The sequence below is a fragment of the Hydractinia symbiolongicarpus genome, chromosome 3, assembly GCF_029227915.1.
Source record: "Hydractinia symbiolongicarpus strain clone_291-10 chromosome 3, HSymV2.1, whole genome shotgun sequence".
Classification (NCBI taxonomy): Eukaryota; Metazoa; Cnidaria; class Hydrozoa; order Anthoathecata; family Hydractiniidae; genus Hydractinia; species Hydractinia symbiolongicarpus.
In genome coordinates, this window is record NC_079877.1 from 17,501,440 (window position 1) to 17,514,916 (window position 13,477).

The 13,477-nt window shown below is 35.5% G+C and overlaps 1 protein-coding gene across 1 annotated transcript in view; it reads left to right on the forward strand.

Moving 5' to 3' along the window:
* Nucleotides 1-2,488: 2,488 nt before the first annotated feature.
* LOC130636049 (calcium-binding protein 39-like) overlaps nucleotides 2,489-13,477 on the forward strand; it is a 30,362-nt gene continuing 19,373 nt past the window's right edge. Inside the window, exon 1 of the mRNA XM_057445637.1 lies at nucleotides 2,489-2,578. The gene's annotated coding sequence lies outside the window, so the exon portion shown is untranslated. The remainder of the gene's footprint in view (nucleotides 2,579-13,477) is intronic.

A 13,477-nucleotide genomic window follows, 5' to 3' on the forward strand; every position in this document is an offset into this window, starting at 1 on the left:
TACCACACGAGCTCTGTTTTTTGCGACTCTCAACAAACATTCTCAGGCACATTAAAACATCATATTTTGGGTACTGTTGAATTGACCCGGCCAGTTTTTGGACACAGTAGAGTGAAAATCGTAGCTAGGTAGCTGCTCGAGCACGTGTTATACGTGTTAAGTTCGTATTCAAGCATATTATTAGTTAGCTATTTGGTAATTTCATTGGATGAGATGTTTAGCCAGCTAGTGAGCTGTAGCCAGCTAGCTAATATAGTCTATAGAAGAAAAACCTTATAGACTATGCTAATATGGTTGAGTAGTTTCAATTTTTTATACATAAAATACATGGTATATATAAATTTTTGGCCTTTTGATTTCCCAAGAAAAGTTTCTCTTTAAAGTTCCTATTAAGAGGTAAATTTTAAAAAAATTATTGTTCTGTTTGTCTTCCACAATTGTTCTAAGATTGGGCATGTACGTCCATAGATTGGGCAGTCCAGTCCTAAGACTGGTCACCCATTTGTCACTGTAGGAAGATTGGTCTTAAGACGGGGCGCGTTCCAAGATTGGGCAGAACAGCACTACAATTTTATGTGAAATCAAATCTGTCCACTTTGCAGATAATTTTGACCAATTATCGTCTTATTTGCAACGCGCATTGCCAACTTAAGGCCCAAACCTCGTGTGGCCCTATTTGTTGTTTTAAATAATGGATTTCAGTCATTCACGCCGCAGGAAAAAAATAAACATGGCGGACGCAAACGTCACCTAAATATACGGAAGCCGATAGGTGCAAAAAATCTTTTTCGAAATTGTATGAAAATGTTTTTCAAGATAGTAATAATATTATTCGAAATGGTGAAAATGTTATTCGAAATGGTGAAAATGTTTGCCGAAATAGTAAAAATGTTATTCAAAGTACTAAAAATGTTATTCAAAATGGTAAAAGTGTTTGCCGAGAAATAGTAAAAATGTTTCCCGAGGATGGTGAAAATGTTTCTCTAAATAGATCTGGGACGAGTTAAGGTCTGGTGCCGAGTATAATGGCGGTACCCTCAAGTTCCCTTTTTTAGCGGAAAAAGTAAAGTACAGAGAATGAAATGGACAGTCCAGGGAATAGTCCAAGGACATTGTCCTTTAGCTTTATTATATATTCATCATGTTTTCTCTGAGTGTGGATTGCAGTTCACTGCAAAATTTTGTGGTCTTACTTCAACTACTTGATTGATTTTCTGGGAATGTCGCCACCTGAGAACTTCCACTCGGCCAACCATTTGTATACTGTCATGTTATATAATAAATAAATAAATAAGAATAAAGGTGAACTTCTCTTTGTGTTACTTCTTTTAAGGTCATGTATTTTGAGAAATATTTTCTTTTTTTCGGGAAACGTTTTTACCATTTCGAAAAAAACTTTCTTCTTTTTTGAAAGAGATTTTCACCATTTTGAAAAAGATTTTCTCCATTTTGAATAAGATTTTTTCCATTTTGAAAAAGATTTTCACTATTTTGAAAAAGATTTTCTCCATTTCGAAAAAGATTTTCACCAATTTGAAAAAGATTTTCACCATTTTGAAAAAGATTTTTACCATTTTGAAAGAGATTTTCAGTTATTGCGGGAAAATTTTTTTGCACCTATCGGCTTCCGTATAAATAGGCTACACTTAACCTAATTAGGTTATATATTTCATTTTAACATAATTCTTAGTTGCGCGAACCATATCGAGGCACGAGTGACAATTTTGGAATCATGGTCGCATAGACTATCCCTTCTGAACAAAGATTTTTTGCGATTTTGTCCTAGGAATGTGTGAAAAGCCATTAAATATTGTAATGTCTTAACTAGGTTACATATCGCCTAACTAGGCTACAATGAGTCGCTTAAATAGGTGGTATGCCTTAATTAGCCTAAATAAGTGTGTACCCTGAATGTTTGGCAACAACGTGGATAAACAAAAACAAATCTTTTCTTGAAGATAAATTCACGTGCAGCGACATTTGAGCACATTAAACGAGACAATATTACAAAGCCTCAAATTAACATAACAAAAGAATCTCGATTAACATTTTTTATGGTAGTCAAATCTTCACAGACAACAAGGAAACCGAGACAAGATAGGTTTTGCTCGATCAGTGTTTTTTTTGTCTTGATGGTACCAAACACACAGGTTGTGTTATATGAAACCTAGGTTGGATGTTCGAGCCGAAAGTCCCCCGCGAAGTTGAGAGTAAGAAAAAAACTTTTCCATACACAAAACACACACTATATAGCCGCGGTCCACTAAATGTGCGCCCCTTCGGCGGGGCGCAATTATGTCAGTCGCGTGACGGCGCTGACGTACACTGGATCCGCCCCTGTTTTCGGTGGAAACCGTGAAATGTGGAAAGAACACCGGGGCACGCGCGCTGCACAAACCCTAAAAAGGGCCAGGTAACAAAGTTGAGTGGGTACGAAACAAATTAATGAGAAGAAATAAATCAATAAATAAGATATAACGCGAAAACAACAACAAGGGGACGGACGGAGCAGGGAATTTGGTGTACCTTCCTCCTCCCCAAGACGTGATTCATTCATAATCCTATAACTTTTAGCACTGTAAGCATTTAGCGAGAAGTTCCAGTTTCTAAGGAGAAATATACATATCTTATCTATAAGTTTTCTAACAACGTTTAAATTTGATTTCATTAGTTCACGGAAAGCTAGAAGAGCTGGCAGCTAGCTATAGCTTGTAGCCTGGAGCTTATTTATGGCTGTTTTCCATGCTAGTATGGGTTTAAACGGGGTATAATATTGACGTTCCAAACTGATCTAGACTGTGTTTATTTATGACTCCCTTCTCTTTCAATTTATAAACACTTCTCTTCTGTGTGGTGCTGTTCTGCCCAATCTTATGACGCTGCCAAATCTTTGGACATAAAATTGCCCAGTCTTAAAACTGGGCAGGGCGGTAAAAGATTGGGCAAAAGACCATGTTAGGCCCATCTTTGGCGCCTTTTAGATTTTAAGGAAGGGATGCACCACACAAGCTCTGTTTTTTGCGACTCCCAACAAACATTCTCAGGCACATTAACACATCATATTTTGGGTACTGTTGAATTGACCCGGTCAGTTTTTGGACACAGTAGAGTGAAAATCGTAGCTAGCTAGCTAGCTAGGTAGCTGGTAGAGCATGTGTTATACATTTAGCATTTATATACAGCATGTAGTAGTGGCTAAATTTTAAAAATAAAATGTTTATATTTATAAAGTATCAGAAAAATCGTATTCAACCATATTATTAGTTAGCTAGCTGTTAATTTTATTGGATGAGATGTTTAGCCAGCTAGCGAGCTGTAGCCAGCTAGCTAATATCATAGTCTATAGAAGAAAAACCTTTATGCTAATATGGTTGAGTAGTTTTAATTTTTTATAAAGTACATGGTATATATAAATTTTTGGCTTTTGATTTTCCAAGAAAAGTTTCAATTTAAAGTTCCTATTAAGAGGTAAAAGTCTAAAAAATTTATTGTTCTGTTTGTCTTCCACAATTGTTCTAAGATTGGGCATGTACGTCTGTAGATTGGGCAGTCCAGTCTTAAGACTGGCCACCCATTTGTCACTGTCGGAAGATTGGCCTGGCCTGTCTTAAGACAGGGTGCGTTCCAAGATTGGGCAGAACAGTGCCGTAGCTTAGTGGTTAGCTTTAACTCTAGTAGTACTTTGTGCAGGAGACCAGGGTTCAATTACCCTTCGCTTGGCAGAAATTCAATATGGGCGAATGAATTTTCCAGAGCCCCAGGTTAACCCAAGCCATGTGAGGGAAATTGGGTAGATGGCACAAATGTGTGGGCAGTTGGAAGTTGTGGGTAGTTTTTTGGTAGACCCTAATTGGGTCTGCCTAGCTCAAAATGAGCATTAAATACTCCCCATCTATAAGCCATGGCCCTCCTGGAAATAATAGACAGGGTATATCCCTAGATATTTGTGAGATTAGCCATGTAAAATATGCACATCTATCTATCTCAATCTATGATTTAACCAATTCTCTTCTGTATTTTAACACTTTTTTTTCAGTGTTTTGACACTTGTCTTTTGCACTTAACACCTCTCTGCATGTGGCCTGTCTGTTCAGAACTAAATTAAAATATCTGGTCTGTAGTTTTGCACCCATTGTCTGTATAATTTTTTTACTTTTCATGATAAGTACTACTCTTGCTCTAGCTATGCTTCTCATTGTAGCACGTCCTAGTAAGCACGAGACCTAAATAAAACAATATCACAAATCAAATCAATAGCAGAGTAGTTAATCAATGATAGACAAAATAAATGAATAAATAAATGGCTCCACAGAATTCTGAAAATCATAAAGTATCCTCAGCAAACTACATGCTTTTTCTTTTATAAGAATATCATGCTTGGATTTTAGGCTAAAAAATTTAATTTGTTAAGAACAATAGAAAAATATAAATAATGACCAGCCTGGTTAAAATTAGATGGAGCTAAATGAACATTTAGCTCATGTTAATTGTGGTGACTGCAGTGGTGTCTCGGTCGCCTTGTATATACTTGCTAATGTTCTTAGGATCACATATAAGGAAACTTTACTTGAAACAATATTGGTCAATACAGGATAGGAGACTTCCCTCGCTTACTAGCTTTAAGATGCCTCGCTTATTGGGACAGGCCTGCAAATACCTGTACATTGTCCATTTCAAATTTGGCTATGCAAACAACTGGTTGGAGCTAAAGATTCCCACCCGACCTCCCTAATGTGATGTCACTCTGGTCAACCAATATGGAGTATCATTGCCTCATCACCACATAGCGTTCGTCACCGCAACCATTGTTAAATGACAGAGTTAGCCGAGTTCAGTATATGACTGGTTTAAACTGGCTTATCCCTCACGCATCAACAAAGATGGAGACACTTGCTCTAGCTGCACGGTTTCCTTGAACAACTATTTGGCTAAAACTGTTGTCAAGGTTTTAGTCCAGCAGTGGGAGCAAGAGTCCTGCCTAATTACACATTGCGCGATTTAACTGATGGAGATGTCGGGCTTCCTAAGTCAGCCAAAAATTTGGACAGATACACGTGTGTGGCCTGTTGATTATATCATTACTTGATATTATTACTGTATGCTATTATTAATTTATAATATTATTATTATTTATATTGAAGAATAGAAGAGAATAATGAGATTGAGGAAGTAATGCAGTGGGAGACATTCACAATTGCAGTGCAGCCAAGATGTACATGTCATTGTGAGTGTGTCATACTATTAAAGTGCATTATGACGAAGAGAATAATGAGATATGCCGTGGGGGACATTCAAGCTTGTCGTACCATTAAAGTGCATATGATGAAATTAATACAGTGGGGGACATTCAAGCTTGTCCTACCATTGAACAGCATTATGATGAAATGCAGTGGGGGACACTCACAATGGAGTGCAGCCAAGATGTACATGTCATTGTGAGTGTCTCATACCATTTAAGTGTATATGATGGGGTAAGTACTGTTTTTGTATCTGCACATGTATTTGTCCTGCCTTTATTGTTTAATCTTATTGCCTGGCATCCCAATCCATGCCCCAAATATACAATTGCGTTCCAATGCGAAGGATGTTGTATAAATTTATTTCATAATACAATGTTCTTTACTATTATGATGTGTTTTTACTGGGGAACCCGGACAATTAAGGTATTCTTATGAAAAAAGGTGTATTGAAAAAGATAAAGAAATGCCTTAAACAGAATACCACAATGTATTTTTTGTCTAAAGTATATATTGGTCACTAAAATACACACAAATTTTTTTTTCAAAAACGTGAGTTATCAATTTTCTTTGAGTTTATGGTAGTGTTTTGAACAGAACAGAAGAGAAGTGTTTTGACTAAGAAGAGAAGTGAGCCATAGGGGTCATCGTAATATTGCTCATGCATCGCACTCCTGTGTAGGAGTGCGATGCACGAGTCTTTCTCAGTTTACCTCTCTGGGCTAGTCCCACAGGAACTATCAATTTTCTATAATTTTTTACCCAATTATCCTCCTCCATTCTTCCAAACGTCTCAACCAACTCCATTTTCTGATCTAGATAACATTTCTAACGACATAAATACTCAGCATGCTTCTTAGCTCATCTGAATTATTTCTGTCTTTCAAACTGTTGTTACACATGCACGTAACCATTCTCATATCGTTACTGTTGAAACAGTCAAGATCTTTTTGCATCACTGGCTATATCTGACTACAGCACAACATAACACTTTTTACACAGGCTCATGCAACCCATATCTTTTAACTCAATCAACAAGACTAAGCTGATCAAGGAAGGAAGTAACTCTCTGATATTTTTTTAAACAGAACCTATCCTTCTAGTAATACTTCTTCCAACACCTTTACTACACAACATATCACCTAAGAAACAGAATTTTTATCACTATTTTTATGAGCCATTGCTGTACACCATTAAAACTGTAAATGCCTTTCTAGAGGTTTTCCTGCCATACTGCTGCAGGCCTATCAATAAGGGGCTCGCCCAATTCAGAGAAATGGGATAATAGGTTAGTCATTAAATGCTCTCCCCCATTCCACAAAAAGTTTATCTAGGCAAGCGATTTTGATTTCCAAACTTGGTACTCTGAATTTGTTTTTTTATAATTTGTTTTTTATTTAGATTAAAATGAAACTTTTTTATTTTCGAAATTTAAAAAAAATTTTAAATAGAATAAGCTAACAATATATTGCTTGTTTTGCTGGTAAGTGCAATTATGCAGACTTTTTTCATGCTTATCTCATGGGCATTCACCTCTACACCACTGAAGCATGGCGTTGCTATAAATGAAAAATCAGCTGTAATCTTTAGTTACCACTATAAATAGGTTGTATTGATGATATCTAAGTATTAAGTTATTTAAGGCTTAGATATAGCTAAATGTTTTCTCTAGATTGGCTAAAACAGCCTTACCTAGAAATAGAAACTCAAAATGTCCCTACAAAATTGTTGATATTTCTCAGTCCAAATTTATGAACGGTGGCCACAATATTTTTTCATATCTCTTTCAAGGAATAGGGCTTTTATCATACTTTGAGTATTTACGAAAATAGGACAACAAAAACACATGGCTTTAGCATATGCATCCTCTTCTTTTTTAGTATAGAACGTAGTTTCTTCTTGAAAATATATCCCCTGGTAATTCCTTATCTGGGTCAGGAGTCAGTGGATTAGCTAGAATGTACAGGTTGGCTTTGAATGGGGTTTTATTGGTTAAATTCTTTACAATGGAACAAATTTCATTATTATTCCTGGGGTGCGTAAACATTACGCTTTTTAGGAAAGGATTTTAGAAGTATCCATCCTACAACTGTCAAGTTGGGAAATGTTATTTAAAGTGCTGGTATAGTCTTCTTTTGGAGAAAAATAAAATAAGTAAAATATAAAAAATATAAAAAATATTTGACATTAGGGGAATAGATGCTTTTCATAATCCATTGTTGGCATTTAAATTAATTTCCACATAAATATTGCTTAGTCCACAACTAGTCCCAAAGTTTAATTAATTTCTTCACACAGCTTTTTGATGTCTGAGTTGAAATGTGAGGTGATAGGAACTCTTTTACTTCACATTTTTAATGTTTTCTATGCAATATCTATGTTTTGAAGTTTAGAGCGCAGTGTTAACATCAATTTATTTACTGAGATAGATAAAACCCCCAGTCATACAACACAATTATAAACTTATCTAAAATATAACAATAGTAAACATAGTAAACATCTTAAACATTCTCCCATCTTTTAAGAGAGATAGCATTCTGCAATAACTGTCTTTTGAACAAAATGAAATGTTTAAAAATAAAAGAATGTAGTTTTGTTTTGTTTTCTTTTTTGATTCGTTCAACAACAAGAATTATTGTCCCTGACATATCATCTTCCTAGGGGCTACAACAACTTGCTCATAACGTAATCAATCAAACGTAATCTTCCCATTTGTTAAAACATTCATCAACCGCTGCAAGGATGCTCCTCACTTGGTCATTCCATCTGACAATTGTAATGATGCAGGTATCCATCGAACAGAAACTTTTCCTTCATTGACCATTTGTTGAATAGCTGCTATATCGATTCTAAGACGTTTTTCTGCCACCAGAGTAGTAGCATGAATATTTTCATACAAAGATTTATTATCAATATAAGCTGTTATGGGAATACAATTCTTATTTGTTCTCTGTGAAAACAAAATCTGTGACATTAAACAGCCTATGTAGTATGCATTATCAATACCATTAACTAAGGATAAGGCTTCAGCAGCAATGGTACTCTTAACAACCCTCTTGATCTTCTTTGAACACCAAGAAATTGGGAAACATTTCCCATCCTCTGCAACGACAATCACCATACTACCGTCAGCACTGGAGACGCCATCTGGTAAGTTTGCATATGACGCATCTGAAAAGACTACCAACTTTCACAATTCATACTTTGGCATATTTGGAAAGATTAAGCACACATTGTTAGTGGCTTTCATTTTCTTTATAACCTTGTTAGCCACCAAAGGATGCTCTACTCTTGCGTTTTTAATGGAAACACTTAATTCCAGCACATCGAAAGCCAAATCTGGGCAAGTTTGAGTAGCTATCCAGTTCAATTGTCCTATTGCAGATCTAAGTTCATGTAATTTGTCATCATTGAGTTCATCACGCTTTCTAGTGGTTCGTTTGTTTGAAATCTGTATTTCCTGAATGCATTAAACATACTGCTTTTGATCCATAGTTATATTTCCACCATTTTGAGAAATATTTATCCCAATGTATTTAAAGTTGGTCTCTTCTATCTTACCAACATTATAGGTCTTATTAACTGTGACATAATAGATGCTTCAAAAATTTTATTTCCTGCAAGTACAAAATCATCTACATGCATTATAAAGATGCCACAAAGATTGTTATCTGTATCTTTCCAGTAGAAAAGTGCTTTATTTACTGTGGACTGCTCTGCTTTCAGCTTTAATAAGGTCTGACGTACACTGAAATACTAATTTCTTGGAGCATCGTTTAAGCCATAAACGACTTTAACAAGCTTCCATGTGAATCCATCTGGAACATTTGCTTCTTTGGGGGGTGTAACATAAACATCACGATCAATAGTGTGACCTTGCAGAAATGCAGACTTTACATCTAATGCCACACAATTCCAATTCTTGCAGGCTGCTATTCCAAAAAACATACGAAGAGTGTCTTTAGCTGCAGTTGGTGAGTCACGTTGCAGTTTGTGCTCTTCCTCAAATCCTCTAACAACAAGACGTGCCTTTACAACTTTAGAGGAATCCACTTCTTTTTCAGTGATAATCCATCTTGTTGATATCTTACTTTGTTTATCATCCGGAACCTGTAGAACAACATCAAACAATTTCCAGTTGTCTAATTCCTTCTGTTTTGCTTTAACTGACTCTAAAGTATCATGTACGTGTTCTGAAAAATAACTACATTGACACTTTCAACTTTTTTTCCAATCTTCAACATCCTTAAAATCTAGGCACATTTCATCATTTGTACCTTCTTTCCTTATGTTGTACCAACTACTGTACTTCCCTGTAGCTTTTCCACCTCTACTTATCACTTTTGCTGAAAACCATTTTGGTACATCTTTCATTTTCACTTCAATATGGTCGTTAACTTTAGGAAAATCATGCTCTTTTCGAACAGACACCTGTTGTTCTCCTTCCAAATTCATTTCTGCTTCTGGTACATCTAAAACATTTTCCTCATGTTCACTTCTATTACGTTGTTCTTGTTGCACAGGTGTAGCATTTGACTCTTCAACCTCTAAATCAATCACTACTTCTGATTGATGATCACCTACATCTTTGTTCTCTTTAAGATCTGTATTGTCAAGTTTGTTCTGATTAGAGCCAGAAAATTGTTGACCCACTTTAACTAATCGACAAGGTGGGACTTTGACATACATACTGCCTTGCGGAACAAAAACAACCTTGCCGTCTTGACCAATAACTTTAGCAGGACCCCTCCACTTTGGTGAATCATCACGTTTATAGTAGACTTTCTCTCCAGTGTAATACTGTGTGTTAGTACTTCGAATCTGATGATGCAAAGCTCTTCTAACTCTTTCTGAAACTTCAGCTTCAATAAATGCTTTACGTGCATTATGAAGGGCATTAATATGCTTTGCAAACACATGCGATACCGTTACACCCTCTAAAGCTGGTGGATTTGCATTTAACACTGATGGCAAATTCGGATTCCGTCCGAAAACTAATTGATATGAACTATAACCAGAATTCATATGCAAGGAATTCTTGGCATTAAGTGCCCAGACCAAACCAACTTCCAACGATAATTTTGGGTTTTCATCAAGAATCTTTCTCAAACAATCATCTACAATTGCATGGTTCCATTCACACAATCCATTTTGTCATGGACTACAAGCTGCTGTGTTTAAAACTTCAATATTTAGGTTATCACACATATCCCGGTACTCTTCATTAGCAAATTCTCCTCCATTGTCTGCTAATAAGCGTCCAGGAACACCAAATCCATTGCCAATCCACAACTGCATGGTTTTGTCAATAATAACAGAAGGTAATTTGCTTCGAATTACTGTAGCTAAAGTCAATCGAGTAGCTGCATCAATGAGGTAAAACAACCATATTTTACTTTTTTCCCATTCTTTAAGATCCATTACAACACACTGATTAAAATCAGTAGCTAATGGCAGTGAGACCACTGGTCTAGGTGATGTCCGTTTAAACTTTTTGCATGTTTCACAGTCCTGTTCAATTTGATCCAGGATTCTCTTACAGTCTTCATCATATAGTTTTGCATCAACCAACAAACTTGCTAACCGTTTTGCAGTGGGATGTCCAAATTGTTTGTGCAAAACTTTCTTTTCTTTTTCTTTAAACGACTCATTTATCAATATTGAGTTGGATAAACAGACTTTATCCTCTTTCAAGGGTACGCAATAATGGCCTGATGTTGTATTCTGCAACTAATGTACCAAATATTTCAGCAGTGTTGTTTACCAGATTTAATTTCATGTCCGCTTTCTTCATAGCTGTTTTACTAAGAAGAAGAGGTATATCACATTCAACTATGTCTGTCACAATTTCACATTCCTTCCCAGTCATATTACATGGTATTTTAACTTTGCCATTGGATTTTAATCTTTCCCAACCACCGAATCGAAAAACAGTGTCACTGGGAGATCGTTGTATTTTACACTTTTGTTCTGTTGTTAGTGAATCCAAATAACACTTAAGCCAATCTTCTTCGGTAACAGTTGCTGAACAAGCACTATCTAGTACAGCACAGTTAAGAGCTTCTGACAATAAAACATTTTTATCTTCAATTACTACGCCTGTAAAAAGAACTGCCTTTTCCACCATATCATTTTCATCGCTTGCTTGGAACACTGGCTTGTCAAAGGTTTTATTCCCATGAGGACAAAACCGAGCAAAGTGCATAACTGACTGACAAATGTGACATCTAAGTGGTTCACCCTTTTCATCGAGTGGATTATTTCTTTTACGTAATGGTCGTTGATTGTTTCGTTCATAATTATTTCTGTTACCATATCTAAAACGTTCATTTCGAGGTCTAACTGTATTTCCATGAGTTCCAGTAATAAATACAGGTTCAGTTTTAGTAATAGATGGTTCAACTTTTATGCTTTCATTGCTATTAGCAGATAATGATTGTTCTCCGAAAAACTTTTTTAATGCACTTTTCATTTGTTTAAACATAGTATTTACTTCTTCATAGTTTACACCAGTAAGTACAAGCTGTCTGTCCGAATGCTTTAAACAAGCTCCATCAAGTAATTTGAATGCTAAAACACTTTCTGGTAATGCCATATCAAATTTCTTTGTTTTATTGTACAACTTTTCAAATTCTATTATATACGACTCCATAGTTTCATCACCTTTTCTTTTATAACGATCAAAGTTTGTGTAATGTTCATACATATCAGTTAATTCATCTTTCTTAAACAAGTTGTCCATAAACGCTATCAAAGTGTCTATTTCATCTTCTTTATTCAAATCAGCAATACTAATCTCACTGAACACTTTATCTCTTACTTGTGTTGAATCTTCTTCTGGTAAAGATAAGGCCACTGCGAGGCATGATTCTGCTTCTCTAAATCTGTTAATAATGTCCATGCTTTCAATTCATCAACATAACGATTATATGGCTTCTTGTCATTAAAGACTGGGGGTATCTTGTAATTGTGACTCATCCTCTGCTACCACTGTTAACATCAATTTATTTACTGAGATAGATAAACCCCCAGTCATACAACACAATTATAAACTAATCTAAAATATAACAGTAGTAAACATAGTGAACATCTTAAACACGCAGGTGCTTTTTTCTTATTGATGCGCCTACTGCTGCACTTCTTATTTACCCAATGCTTACAAGTGTGCCAACTCCTCAAGGCTACTTTCCATTTGCACTTTGCTTTAATTCATTCTCGTCCCTTTCTCTTCTAGTCCTTTATTCTACTTCTCAACCTATTTTTTTTGTCAACTCCGCTATATGAAAAAAATACCCTGCATACAATAACTTTTAAGACTAAAACAAACAACAAAGAACCAATTTCAAAGGACCTGATATACAAACGTTTATGCTAAATTTATCACCCATTAAATTGAAAACCAACATGCAGATCCCAAGTTATGGGGTCCTCAGCAAAAAAATAAGAGGCCTGAGATGAGCAAACAAGTGTCGTTTTGCCAAAAAAACCATTTTTACAATTTAATTATTACCTTATTGGAATAAATTTTTGCAAAACTTAATTCACGTAAAAATGTCTTGCTCTCATTTTTGTATTTATTTTTTTAGCGAATTTATATAAATATGCATTTTAAACTAAGTCCAAATGGACTTGTGTGTCTTAACGTGAGTTAGACTCTCAGCCTCACATTGGAAGAAAAATGGTAAAGAAAAATGGTAAATTGTTATGCGAAAAGTTGTAAATTTAAATCAAAGAAGTGTGTGGCAGAAACACAGAGGAGAATGCAATTTTAAAAGTGCAATGATATCAGTAGATTGCTTCACAATTGATGAGAATTGGTTGAATCTCAAAGATTATCCCAAAGAGTCTAAAAAGAAAAATAAGTTGGAAATCATTCCAGTCTTTAAGTGAATAGATTTTAAACAATTAAGAGTTGACCTGACCAAGGGTACAGTATTTAGACCGTATGTACCAGCCAAGTTTGGTGCACACAGGATAAATCAATCACAAATGTATTTGTAAGACTAATGGGTAATTTGTTATCAGTAAGGTTTTAGATTAACTGAAACGGATCAGAAAATTTAAGTCCTAAAGGTGCAATATAAGAGGGTAATCCTAATTCTATCTCCCTGGACAACAAACAACACTAGTCTTATTGAGTGGTATGTTGCAAAGAGTGCCTCTTTGTCATCATACTTGGCAATAATATTGTATCCAGGAATACAAGACATTATAGTAAACTTGGAGTAGTACACTGAAGG